The following is a 14,852-nucleotide window of genomic DNA, read 5'->3' as shown; positions in this document are numbered from 1 at the left end:
TATTAAAGTCTATATTAGATTTAACCTGTTAAAAATTAAAATAGTCATTCAGATTTACATTATGGCCTAAATATAAGGTAGGCCTGGAGAGTTGGAAATGCTAGGTGTAAAGTCTGACAGCCATGGCAAACGCTGAAATCAAATGTTCAGATGGCCCCTTGTCCTTGATGGCTTTTGGAGATTTTTTCCAACATCTCCTTTTCTATGTCCTTCTTAGGATTTTATTTAGAGATATTTTCCAATGCATTTGGGAGTCAATCCTTGAAAAATTGGCCTCTAAACAAAGATGGACTGTAAAAACCTCTATAGTTAGATAAGACTGATCAGAAAAAATATATACATTAATTTAGGTGTGCAGGTCCAAATTTGAATTCACTACAAAACTATGAGCTTAAAAAAGTGAAATTTTAAAAATAGGAGTTCTATAAGTCACACAGTTTTAATTATTAAAGGAACATGTAGAACAACTCTATCAGAGCAGAGTGCACTTTTGGGTCAGATAGAGTCAATCCCCGTATTTAAATGTTAGAGTCTTGAAATTCTCAGGTAAATATTTTTAAGGTGTAGAAGACTTGTGTATATGAGATCATTCCATTTTTCTCCATGTGCTATAATGTTTATGGAGAAATTTGTTAAGAAAGCAGGGTGGTAGAATGTAGTAGAATATGAGTGCATACAACATTGCCAGCTATTTACATCCCACAGTATCTTGAATTTAAAAGTGACTTTTTTTTTTTTTGCAGTGCTAGGGATTGAACCCAGGGCCTTGTGCTTTCAAGGTAAGCACTCTACCAACTGAGCTATAAACAGGGGTGGGGGAAGGAAAAATAACAGAATGAGACAAAGATCATTAACCTATATGACTCTACTTCATGTACAACCAGAGAAACAAGTTGTACTCCACTTGTTTACAATGACTCAAAATAAATAAATTATAAAAAAAGAATGTAATAATCACTCTAAAATTGAGACAAGTACACTAACTTAAAAAAGGATCCAACATAATGTTTGAATTCTATCACAGAGTATTTTGCTAAAAAAAATTAATATCCATTTTTTATAATTCATGTTCAGCCTGCAAAATTACTAAAAAGCAAATCATTTCTAAGTAATATTTAAGCACTGTAGTTCACATCTGTATAAAAAAATCAAATGTTTTTCTTTTTTATTAAACTGACCCCCAACTTCAAGAACAAAATAATTCTTGAAATAAAAATTCATTCTTACACTAATTCTACTATAGTAAAGTGCTACCTAAATCGATAAAGAAGGGCTGCAATTTGAGTCTTGTAATAATAAATTTGTTCTATGCTTTTCTGATATAATGAGGAGGAATCTTCCAGTACCTAAGCCACTCCAAATAGCAAGTTACCCAGCATGGGGAAAAAAAATCAGTGATACCTACAAACTATGGTAGTTTAGTAAATAGAGAAATACTAAAAATTATCCAGAAGCTGAAAGAGACAATGAAATTTATTAGTATATTTCCAGGGCCAGACTTAAACTTTTGCTGTATATATAACTGATTATTGATTATAATAACAATAATAAGCTTTCATTTTCAGAGAAAAAAATAAAATAAAATAAAAGTGGCATTTTTTTTTTCATGTTCTCAAACTGGGTTTGAATAATCGCCTCTCCAGTTTAGATTTTAAATGCAAGCCTAGGATAGATAAACATCTGGCAGAAGCTGAGAAATAAGAAAAGCTGCTGTTTTGAGCTGGAGAGGCAAAACCTCATGAATAGAGCATTTTAACCAATTTTTTCTTTTGTAAAATCAGTCTCTTACAGTATTATACTATAGTTTATGTTTTTTCTGAAGGCCCCAACCATTTTTTTTCTTTGAATTTGTATGCTTTATTTTACATGGGAATCTCAAAATTAAAATACATTAAAATTAAAATATCTCAAATACATTTCTCATTTTAGTGGCTGATTTTAATTATAATATTCTATCAGTCAACAGATATTGATTGGTCATCTACTACATGCCTGGCACATCTCTGGGCACTAGAGCTATAGCAATGGACGAAAGTGGACAGAAGTCCCTGCCCTCCTGGAGCTTATATTCCAGGGAGGAAAGAGAGACAGTAAACAAAAGAAACTAATAATTTATATAATATTTTATAAGGAGAAAAGTAAGGTAATTAAAAATTTTAAAGGAAATGGGGATGGCAAATGTGGATTACCATCTCAGCACTGATCCCATGCTATGGTTTAAATATTAAGTGTCCCCCAAAAGCTCATGTGTGAAACAAAGCAAAAAGTTTTAGAGGTAGAATAATTGGGTTAAGGTTTAGAGGTAAAATGACTGGGTTGTGAGAGCCTTAACCCAATCAGTGAATTAATCCCCTAATAGGGATTAACTGAGTAATAACTATAGGCAGGTAGGGTATGGCTGGAGGAGGTGGGTCATTGGGCCCAACCATTTTTGTATTCCTCAAGCTTTAATCTTTACTCTGAGCACTTGTATATAAAGGTTCCTCTCTTTGGAAACTGCATGTCCCATGGTTTACACCCAGCTCTATAGTTGTACTCCTTACCTTTCTTTATCTGACATGCATCCTCAGGAGAATCTCCTCATCTAATTCTTGAAGTTCCACTGTGTCCAGTCCTTGTTTAAGCACCAAAAGTTGCAACCAACTGGGTGAACCCTAAATACTGCCAAGGGGAAATGGGGGATTAACGAAGACAACAAACCTTTACAAATAGAAACACTGCGACCATGTGGGACACCACACTCCACTGGAGAAACAGTGACCCAGAGCTTGTATAGTATGTTTTTATTACATAGGTTTTATCTCTGAGATTGGTAAGTAGAACTCAGGGTGTATAGGGAGGGCTTTCTGAGATATTTAGAGATTGCTCAATGAGGTATGGAGGATGCATTTCTATGGTGTGTTTGGATTGCTCTTTGAGGTGTGCAGGAAGGGACTTTGATGTAAGGAGGGCTTTCTAAGTATTGTAGGGAGGCAACTTTGAGGTATGCAATAAGGCACTCTGAAGGGTGAAGAGAGGGACTACGGAAGCACGCAAGAAGGCCATATGCAGTACGTATGAGGGTTCCTTGACATGAGTCAGAGTGCTCCCTTAGGGAAGTAGGAAGGGCTGTCTGATGTGTATAGAGAAGTCCTCTGTAAAATGTAGAAAAAGGGCTCTCAGAGTTGTGCAGTAAGAACTCATTGCAATTTTCAGGGACAGAACACTGAGGTGTGTAGAGACTGCTTTTGAGGTGAGTAGTGTAAGGTGAGTACTCAGTTTTGTAGGGATGGTTCTGTAAACTATGTATAGAAGGCTCTGGTAGTTGTGTAGGAGCATGCTATGAGGTGTGGCAGAGGGCTCCTTGAAGTGTGGCAGTGCTCTCTGAGGTGATGAGGTAAGACTCACTGAGATGTATATGGAGAGCACACTGAGGTGAATAGAAAGGGCTCATTGAGTTGTGTACAGAGGGACTTCTGAGTTATGCAGTGAGAGTTTTATGAGTTGAGTAGGGAGGACACATGAAGGTGTGAAAGAAGGGCTCTGTGAGGTGTATAACAGGGCTCCGTGAAGTGTGAAGAGAGGGCTCTGAGGTATGTAGAAGGACTTTGTGAGCTGTGTAGGGAGACCTGTATGAGGTGTGTAGAGAGGAGGATCTGAGATGAGTAGGGAGAACTGTCTGAGATTTGTAGTGTATGTTCTCTGTGGTGGGTAGGGAGGAGAGTTTGAAATGAGTATGGAGAGATGAATCACTGAGTGTGTACAAAGAACTCTCTGAGGTGTGCAGAAAAGACTCTTCATTTGAGTAGGAGGAATTTCTGTGGTGTGTAGGGAGGTAACATTGTGGTGTGTAGGAATGACTGAGGTGTGCAGGGAAGGTTCTTGGGTGGGCAATCTCAGGTGCATAGAAAGGATAAGTAGGAAGGACACACTGAGGTATAAATGAAGGGCTCTGAGGTGTCCAAAAGGACTCCCTGTGTGTGATGAGAGGGTTTTCTGCAGTGTGTAGAGAGGCAGTGTGTGGCGTGTACTGAGAGTTCTCACCACTTTATGAGGTGAGTGGGAGTGCCAACTAAGGTTATTGAGGACTTAATAACCATCACACCCTCCATGGCCGACAAAATGGACATGTCTCTGGACGACATCATTAAGCTGAACCGGAGCCAGCGAGGTGGCGCCCGGGTGGCCAGGCCGCGGCAGGGCCGGCTCCCAGGGCGGCGGTGGAGGCGGGGCGCAGGCCGCTGCGCGGGTGAATGGAGGCTGCGGACTCCTGCGTAACCCCGGGCCTTCGCCCCCGGCGCTGCGGGCGGCAGCGTCAGGAACCGGCCGGCACCCTACAGCAGACCAAAACAGCTTCCCGATAAGTGGCAGCACGATCTGTTGACAGTGGCTTCATGGGTGGTGCCGGCGTGGAGACGGGTGGGAAGCTGCTGGTGTCACATCTGGATTTCGGAGTGTCCGACGCCGACATTCAGGAACTCTTTGCTGAATTTGGAACGCTGAAGAAGGCGGCTGGGCACTATGATCACTCTGGCCACAGCTTAGGGACAGCAGATGTGCACTTTGAACGGAAAGCAGATGCCCTGAAGGCTCTGAAACAGTACAACGGTGTCCCTTTGGATGGCCGCCCCATGAATATCCAGCTTGTCACATCACAGATTGACTCACAGCGGAGACCTGTTCAGAGCATAAACAGAGGCTCCGGAGGTTTCGGTGGTGGTGGCACCCGGAGAGGGACCCGTGGAGGTAGCCAGGGAAGAGGCAGAGGTACCGGCAGGAACTCAAAGCAACAGCTCTCTGCGGAGGAGCTGGACGCGCAGCTGGACGCCTATAATGCGAGGATGTACACCAGTTAAGCAGCCGGGCAAACCGCGCTGGAACAGGATCCAGACTTCTCTCTGCTCCCCGGTGGGAGGGGATGGCAACAGGGCTGTGCAGCCAATGACGAATTTGTTTCTTTTATGTTTTAAAATAGGATTTAAAAACTCATGTAAAGGTTTTTCTTTTTCTTTTTCTTTTTTCTCTTATCTTTTTTTTTTTTTTTTTTTTTTTTTTTTTTTTAATTCTGAAACAGACCTGTTTTGTACCAAGTTGTTTTTGGGATAAATTTTATTGGTTGCTGTTTTGGAGAAGGTGACGCTTTTCACCTTTGCCATAATAAAATAGAAATGTGTGCAAAAAAAAAAAAAAGAGAGAAAGAGAAAGGAGGACTTTGAGGTGTATAAGGAAGGCCTCTGTGGTGAGTAAAATGTGGTCTCTGAGGTGTAGTGTGTGTTCTCTGGGCGAGAAGGGCATGCTGAGGTATTTATGCGTACTGGCAAAGGAGTAGAATGAGACCTCTGGGTTGTTTCAGGACATTTTTCTGAGGTGTTTCTGGACTGCTTTTGGGGTGAGTAGTGAAACCTTCCTGAGGCGTGTTGCCAGGAACTTCTGAGGTTTGTAGGGATGAGCCTGAGATGTGTAGGGAGGGCTCTGTGATGTGTGTAGGTGGGCTATGTGAAGTGTGTCAAAGGACTCCTTGCTGTGTGTGAGGACCCCTTTTTTTATTAGTGAGGGCTCACTTATTAGGGAGGATGCTATAAGGTGAAAAGAAAGGGTTCAGTGAGTTGTGTAATGAGAAACTTCTGAGGTGAATAGTGTCTGTTCTCTGAAAATGAGTAAGGAAGACAGAGATGTTAAATGGAGGGCTCTCTATGGTGTGTAGGTAGGACTCTCCAAGATGAGTAGGGTGGGCAATGTGAGTTTTGTAGTGTAGATTCTCTGAGGTGTTTAGGGTGGTCCCTATGAGGTATGCAGGTGAAATCTATGAGGGGTGTAGGAGGTTGTTTTGACTAATTAAGTGTGCTATGTCAATTTGGTAGAAAGAGCCTCTGAAGAGAGTCCTGAGATCTCTCTGAGGTTAGTAGGGATATTACTCTCTGGTTTAATGGGAGGGTTCTTTGAAGGCAGTAGAAGAAACTTCTGAGGTGTACAGGGAGGGCAATCAAAGGAGTATCATGAGGATTTTCTACCCTTTCAGTAAGTCTGTTGGTTGTGTGCAGGGAGGGATATGTGGTGAATAGTGAGGGGTATCTGAGATATGTAGTGTTTCTTAGTTTTATAGGAAGGGCATTCTGAGGTTTGTGTGGAAGTCTCTCTGAGTATATAAAGCCTTGCTGTTGTGTATTGGGTGGGCAATTCAAGGTGTTTAGGAACTGCTCAATGAATTGTGGAGGAAGTCCATCTATGTTGTGTTTTCTACAGTCCTCTGAGGTGTTTAGAAAGTACCTGATGTGAGCGGGGAGGGTACTCTGAGTTGTGTAGGGAGGTGTACTTCTGAGTAGGGAGGTCTACCTGAAGTGTGTAGGCAAGTTTCTTTGAGGTATGTAGGAAGGGCTATCTGAGTAGAAGCGAGGGCTGAGGTCTGTGAGGAGAGCATGCAAAGGAGTAGATTGAGGACTTTATGAGGTGTGTAGGGACATCTTTCTTAGGTGGGTACAGACTGATCTTGAGGTGAGTAGTGAGGGCTTTCTGAGATGTGTAGGGAGAGCACTCAGGTGTGTAGGAAGTACTCTGAGGTTTGCAGGGAGTGGATTCTAAGCAGTGTAGTAAGGGCTTTATGATGTGTGGGAGGACTCTATAAAGTGTGTCAAGAGGACTCCTCAACATGTGTTGGTGGGCCCCCTAAGGTTATTAGGAATAACTCACTAAAGTTTATATGGAGGGTGCACTGAGGTGTGTATAAATGGTTCAGAGAGTTATGTAGAAGAACTTCTAAGGTGAGTAGTGAGAGTTCTCTGAGATGAGTATGAAGGAGACACAGACATTGCAGGAAGGCCTCTCTGAGTTGTGTAGAGAGAGTTCTCTTAAGTCTGTAGGAGGTCTTCATGAGGTGTGAAGGAGGGCACTTGACCTGAGTGGGAGTAAGCCCTTAAATGAATAAGGAGGGTTAATTGAGGTGTATAAGGACATCTCTGTATAGAATAGAAAGGGCTTTCTGAGGTGTGTAGGCAGTTGAGTTTGAGTTGTGTACTAGAGACTCTCTGAGGAGTGTAGAGATGGCCTTTGATGGATGTTTGGAGGGTACTCTAAAGTGTTTAGGAAGGCTCCCTGATGTGAGTGGGAATGTTCCCTAAGTGAGTAAGGAGATTTATGTGGAAGACTTCTGTGGTGAGTTGAAAGGGTTCACCATGGTGTGTAGTTACCTCCATCTAATGTGAGCAGTGAGAGATTTCTGAGATGAGTAAGGAGAAAACACTGAGGTGTGAAATGAGGACTCTGTTAGACTTATAGCAGGGCTCTCTGAAGTTTGTAGGAAGGGCTTTCTGAGGTTTGTAGGGATTGCTCAATTATGTGCAGAGGAAGCCTCTCTAGGGTGTGTATGGATGGTCATGTGAGGTGTGTAGAAAGGGCTCTCTGAGGTATGAAGGGAGGAAATCACATGCTGACACAAAGCAGATCTGTTGGGCCTTTGTGTGAAATCAAAAATGTCCATGATTGACATTTATATTACATTTTCATTCACATATCAAAATAAACAGATAACAAAACATGAATATCTTTATACTGATTTAACTCAGAGAGCGTATATTCTATGCCATCATTTATTCTTCAGAAGCCAGTATATTGGAACATCATAAGACCTTATTCATCACTTAGTAGTAAAATATGTATTATCTTCCCCAAAAAGACTCCAACAAATTAATAATTTGTTATTCAGTACAGAGGAACAGGAAAGGACTTGGGGCATAGCCACTGGTTACCATCATCTGAATAGAAAGACAAAGAAGTTCATTTTCACACATAGTTCTAGAAGAGGAGAAGATGCGGTCCACATAGTACATTAGCACAAATAACCTCATGAGCAGCTGGATAATCCAGGTGGTTCTCTGTACAGGGGATGCTTTTGGAGAAAGGCAGGTACTATGAAGGTACTGGAAGTGACTCTTATGCCTGGCCAAGAGGGTTGTTGGGACTAATGACACGTTAACTAACTCAGGCTGACTCCTTACTCCCTGGCGAGTGAGCAAGATCAAGGCCTCACAGGTGGTTTCAATAGTTAATGACGATAAATCGGACCACCATCAGGGATTGGTTAACAACAGTTCCACGAATGTGATCAGCTAGTGCTTGCCATATAGTCCTATGGGACTCTCACCTGCGTGAACCCCCCCTTGCTGAACTTTAAGCTAATTTGTTCCCACCTAGCCCCCACCCTACATAAAAGCTGTGTGATTTCCTCAATAAACGAGATTCCTGCTGTGCCTCGTGCACTGACAGACCTCCCAGCTCTGGTGTGTTGCCTTTGCCACCAACACTCATCATCCTGCTCCGCCCTGTATTCTCCTCAGGTGGGCCCTAAGGAGGTACATTGGAACTTGATGCCTGACAGGGAGCAACAGAGGGTCACCATATACCCACACAAGAAGACCATGAGCCCGCTAAGAAAAACATGCAGCAATGCACCTAGTATGGAAAATAGATACTGGAAGATGTAAATAACTGGAAAAATCATGCAGGATTCAGTAGTAAATACAAGACCATGTGAAGCCACATTAGTGATGGCATTAGAAAGGAATGAGAAGTGAGCACTAAAGGACTTGTAGAAGACCCAGAGAAATGCAAGGCAAGACAGGATCTGGTGTGGAGATTTGTTTGAATTTTTCCAAGCAGATGCTTCTAGAACTGATGGTGATGACCTGGAGGATACTCAGAAGGCAGGTGGCAAAAGTAGGCCTCTCAAAAACTTGTACAAATAGATTAGTGATTCACATTTTATGTCATCCCAAATATTATGAGGCACAAAAACATCTGTAGTTATAAACCCCCTAATTATCACCATCCCTAGGTGTACTAGGGCTGAGATAAATGATGAAGTTGGTGGACTTGAGCCTGTACTGAAGAAGTAAAGTAAATATGTGGAAGAAGAGAAGACTGAGACTGAGATCTCAATGCCAACTTTAGGGAAAAATGCATTTCTTATGCTAATAAAATCATATAGTTTGTTGATCTTTTTTATCTTTTGGGCAAGGGATTATTGTGGAAAGTCTTCCTTATCTAGCAGAATCAGATGGTTCTTTGTCTAGTTCCCTTAAGAGAATGGCTCTCCTAACTCCACCCTAACCTGTCCATCACGGAAGAAGTTCCTCCTGGTCATGGCCCCCTTTACCTGTGTATCTATATATAAATAAAAGAGAGAGACTAGTCCATGTTGTGAGAGGCCGGTGCTGGTATAACCAGACCCATCACAGCCCCACTCATTTAAAAAAAGTATTGACTCTTATGTGTTTATTGAGTAGATAAGTTTGTCGGTAATTGGTTGATTTACAGTCAACATAATCCTCTGGAAGTTAGCCCTTTTCTCATCCATGTGGGACATAGATAAGAACTGCCCATGTTTGCTGAACAATGACTGTTCAAGAAACTTTAGAAGAAAAAATAAAGTTAAGGTGTTGGCCCCTTTCCCAAGGGAATCACATTTATGTGAATAAGAATAGTAAGAAAGGAAATATAATTTGATTGTGTGATGTTAAGCCTGGGGTATTCACTCTCTACAGAGAGAGAAATAAAAATAAATTTATTCAGCTATATTCAATACTTAACCAGAGTGAAAATTCAGTGGAAAGAATGCAAGTCCCACAGTTCTTGAAATGTAAATGGAGAACTGGTAACTTTAAATGCTGCAGACTCCATCAAGCAGGTCTGCCTGCATTTCCGACTGTATGAGACTGAGGCCTAACTTGGCTGAGATGAGTGCAAAGGTTTAAAATCCTGGGAAGAAAAGATCCTAATCAGGATTTAAGGGTAAATCTCTATGGAGAGAGAAAGTTACTTAGCCATCCTGAAAACCATCTTAAAACAAAAGGGGGGGGATTCAAGATGGCAGACTAGAGGGTGGCTGCTCCAGGACTCAGGACTCAAGAAGAGGAGATATAGAGAGCATTGGGACCAACTCAAAGCAGCCGGGCGAGAGTCTCCCACTGGGCAGGTGTCCCGGATGGGGCAGGAGTCCTGGACGGGGTGGTAGCCCCAAAAGCAGGGATCTTTGCAAAGTAGAACAGCCGGCGAGGTGCCCCTCCCCCCGCCGGAGCAGTGATCGCAGACAGCTGGGAGCATTGAAGAGGGGGCTACCCAGAGGAGAAGGAGAAATACGGGCTCTGCACGTCGCTTGGAATTGGATCAGCTGCGCCAGGGCTCCGGGCGGCTATCCGGAGGAGCAGCGTGGACTCAGGACTCAAGAAAAGGAAATATTGAGAGACTTGGGACCAACTCAAAGCAGCCGGGTGAGTGTTTCCCACTGGGCAGGCTTCCCGAAAAGGGCGGTAGCCCCCAGACAGGGCGGTAGCCCCGAAAGCAGGGATCTTTGCAAAGTAGAACTGCCGGCGAGGCGCCCCTCCCCCCGCCGGAGCAGTGATCGCAGACAGCTGGGAGCATTGGAGAGGTGGCTGTTCACCACAGCGCTTGGACTCGGCGCAACCCACCCGCACTCTGGGAGGCTGCCCAAAGGAGAAGGTGCTTGGTGAGCTGTTTGGACTGAACGTGACCACCCCTGAACACAGGGGGCTGCCCAGAGGAGAAGGAGAAATACGGGCTCGGCACGTCGCTTGGAATTGGAGCAGCTGCGCCAGGGCTCTGGGCGGCTATCCGGTGGAACAGCGTGGTGAGTGGTTTGGTCCCAGAGCATCCGCTCCTGAACATAGGGGGGTTGTCTGGAGAAGGAGGAGGAGTGCGGCGGGGTGCTTGGGCTCGAAGTGACTGCACCAGGGCTACGGGAAGCAGTCGGGACAAGAAGGTGCACAGTGAGTTCTTGGGACTCGTGACGCACCAGATCTCTGGGTGACTGCCTGGTGGAGAAAGTGGTGCGTGGTGGGTCACTTGGTCTTAGAGCGACCACACGGAACAACAGGTGGCTGCCGGAGGAAAAGGCGTGTGGCGGGTCACTGGGACTTGGAGCGAATGTAAGGGGCTCCAGGTGGCTGCTCAGAGGAGGGGCCGCATAGCCAGGCGAAAAGTGCAGAGCAGGGTCCTAGACGGCTTCTTGGTGGAAGGGCCCCACAGACAAACTGAGGGGCGGAGCGAAGGCTCCAGGACTGCAGGCAGCTTCTCTGAGGAGAGGCAGCCGAAGGAGATTCATTTGCGAAGGGTGAGGCTTCCAGGCCCAGGAGGTAGGTCCGGGTCCCTGGGAACATTGCAGAAGAAGGCTGCCCAGCCCAAGCGGTAGTTGTGAACTGAACAGAACCTCTGGGAGGAAAACCGACCAGCGAGACCTCCCCACCGGGTGACTCCTCCCTGTTGGGTGAGGTTCTCCCAAAAGGACCGTAAAATCAGAGACACAGGCCCAAACTGGTCTTGCATCAGTCCACAACCTACTTCCCTTCTGGATGACCATTCATCAGCAAGTGAAGGTACCTCTGCCCACTAGCAGGGAATATACCCCACCAGAAGGCCACCACCCCTAGGGAGTCAGCTCCCTTGTGGAACACTGCATTATCAACTTCCTCCAAGATTTCAGGCTACTGAAGACTAAGAGGGGATATAATAGAAATCTTCAGGGATATTATAAGACAATAGAGGAAATCTGCAATATCACAGCGGTCAACTGATACCTGAACAATATGAGAAAACAAGGAAAGAAAATGCTGCAAACAAATCTAGATGTTACATCAATGAAATCCAATGACAGCATGGCAGAAGAAATGACAGAAAGGGAGTTCAGAATGTACATAATTAAAATGATCAGAGAAGCAAATGACGAGATGCAAGAGCAAATGCAGGCACTGAATGATCGCACAAATCGACAGTTAAAAGAGCAAATACAGGAAGCAAAAGATCACTTCAATAAAGAGTTAGAGATATTGAAAAAAAACCAAACAGAAATCCTTGAAATGAAGGAAACAATAAACCAAATTAAGAACTCCATAGAAAGCATAACCAATAGAATAGAACACCTGGAAGACAGAACATCAGACATTGAAGATAAAATATTTAACCTTGAAAACAAACTTGAACAAACAGAGAAGATGGTAAGAAATCATGAACAGAATCTCCAAGAACTATGGGATATCATGAAGAGGCCAAATTTGAGAATTATTGGAATTGAGGAAGGCTTAGAGAAACAGACCAAAGGAATGAACAATCTATTCAATGAAATACTATCAGAAAATTCCCAAATCTGAAGAATGAAATGGAAGATCAAGTACAAGAGGCTTATAGGACTCCAAATATACAAAATTACAACAGACCCACACCAAGGCACATTATAATGAAAATGCCCAACATACAAAATAAAGACAGAATTTTAAAGGCCGCAAGAGAGAGGAATCAAATTACATTCAGGGGGAAACCAATACGGATATCAGCAGATTTTTCAATCCAGACCCTAAAAGCTAGAAGGGCCTGGAACAACATTTTTCAAGCCCTGAAAGAAAATGGATGCCAACCAAGAATCTTATACCCAGCAAAACTTACCTTCAAATTTGATGATGAAATAAAATCCTTCCATGATAAACAAAAGCTAAAAGAATTTACAAAAAGAAAGCCAGCATTACAGAACATTCTCAGCAAAATATTCCATGAGGAAGAGATGAAAAACAAAGAAACAAATCAGCAATGGGAGGAACCATCCTAAAGGAATTGTCAAATAAAGGAAGAACCAAGTCGTCTCAAAATAAATAAATAAATAAATAAATAAATAAAATGAACCAAATGACCGGGAATACTAATCATATCTCAATAATAACCCTGAATATTAATGGCCTGAACTCATCAATCAAAAGACATAGACTGGCAGATTGGATCAAAAAGAAAGATCCAACAATATGTTGCCTGCAAGAGACTCACCTCGTAGAAAGAGATACACATAGACTAAAGGTGAAAGGATGGGGGAAAACATATCATGCACATGGACTCAGCAAAAAAGCTGGGGTATCCATCCTCATTTCAGATAAGGTGGACTTCAAGTCAAAACTAGTCAAAAGGGATAAAGAAGGACATTACATATTGCTTAAGGGAACCATAAATCAGCAAGACATAACAATCATAAACATCTATGCCCCAAACAGTGGCTCATCCATGTATGTCAAACAAATCCTTCTCAATTTCAGAAACCAAATAGACCATAACACAATAATACTAGGTGATTTTAACACGCCTCTCTCACCACTGGACAGATCTTCCAGACAAAAATTGAACAAAGAAACCATAGATCTCAATAACACAATCAATAATTTAGACTTAACGGACATTTATAGAATATACCATCCATCCAAGAGCGAATACACTTTCTTCTCAGCAGCACATGGATCCTTCTCTAAAATAGACCATATATTATGCCACAAAGCTAATGTAAGCAAATACAAGAAGATAGAGACACTACCTTGTATTCTATCAGATCATAATGGTTTGAAGTTAGAAATAAATGAAAGAGTAAAAAACAGAAGCTACTCCAACACCTGGAGATTAAACAATATGCTATTACATGATGAATGGATAACAGAAGATATTAGGAAGGAAATTAAAAAATTCCTAGAGGTAAATGAGAACAAAGAAACATCATATCAAAATCTTTGGGACACTATGAAAGCAGTACTTAGAGGAAAATTTATTTCATGGAGCGCATTCAATAAAAGAAGTAAAAATCAACAAATAAACAACCTAACACTTCAGCTCAAAGCCCTAGAAAAAGAAGAACAGACCAACACCAAAAGTAGTAGAAGACAGGAAATAGTTAAACTCAGAGCTGAAATCAACGAAATTGAAACAAAAGAAACTATACAAAAAATTGACAAAATAAATAGTTGGTTCTTTGAAAAAATAAACAAAATTGATAAACCCTTAGCCACTCTAACAAAGAGAAGATGAGAGAAAACCCAAATAACCAAAATTCGGAATGAACAAGGAAATATCACAACAGACACGATTGAAATACAAAACATAATTAGAAGCTATTTTGAAAATCTATATTCTAAACAAATAGAAAATTTCGAAGACATCAACAGGTTTCTAGAGACATATGAATTGCCTAAATTGAACGAGGAGGACATACAAAATTTAAATAGATCAATTTCAAGTAATGAAGTAGAAGAGGTCATCAAAAGCCTACCAACAAAGAAAAGTCCAGGACCAGACGGGTTCTCAGCCGAGTTCTACAAAATCTTTAAAGAAGAGCTCATTCCAATACTTCTCAAAGTATTCCATGAAATAGAAGAGGAGGGTACCCTCCCAAACTCATTTTATGAAACCAATATTACCCTGATACCCAAGCCAGACAGAGATAAATCGAGGAAAGAAAATTTCAGACCGATATCATTAATGAACATTGACACAAAAATTCTCAATAAAATTTTAGCAAATCGCATACAAAAATATATTAAAAAGATAGTGCACCATGATCAAGTGGGTTTTATCCCAGGGATGCAAGGTTGGTTCAACATCCGGAAATCAATAAATGTAATTCACCATATCAATAGACTTAAAGTCAAGAACCACATGATTATTTCAATAGATGCAGAAAAAGCATTTGATAAAATACAACACCCCTTCATGCTCAAAACACTAGAAAATATAGGGATAGTGGGAACATTCCTTAACATTGTAAAGGCCATCTATGCTAAGCCCATGGCTAATATCATTCTAAACGGTGAAAAACTGAAAGCATTCCCCCTAAAAACTGGAACAAGACAGGGATGCCCTCTTTCACCACTCCTATTCAATATCGTTCTTGAGACTCTAGCCAGAGCAATTAGACAGACCAAGGAAATTAAAGGAATACGAATAGGAAAAGAAGAACTCAAACTATCCCTATTTGCGGATGATATGATTATATACTTAGAGGAACCAGGAAATTCCACCAGAAAACTGTTAGAACTCATAAGTGAATTCAGTAAAGTGGCAGG

The 14,852-nt window shown here is 42.1% G+C and overlaps 1 pseudogene across 1 annotated transcript; it reads left to right on the top strand.

Annotated features, from left to right (window-relative positions):
• The first annotated feature begins 4,089 nt into the window (after positions 1-4,089).
• LOC306659156 (THO complex subunit 4-like) lies at positions 4,090-4,848 on the top strand (annotated as a pseudogene). Its single transcript has one exon. The product of its transcript is annotated as a THO complex subunit 4-like (transcript).
• The last annotated feature ends 10,004 nt before the right edge of the window (positions 4,849-14,852 follow it).

Source organism: Sciurus vulgaris (assembly GCF_902686455.1).
Source record: "Sciurus vulgaris genome assembly, chromosome: 4".
NCBI classification, from domain to species: Eukaryota; Metazoa; Chordata; class Mammalia; order Rodentia; family Sciuridae; genus Sciurus; species Sciurus vulgaris.
This window is presented reverse-complemented; position numbering and strand designations above follow the sequence as displayed.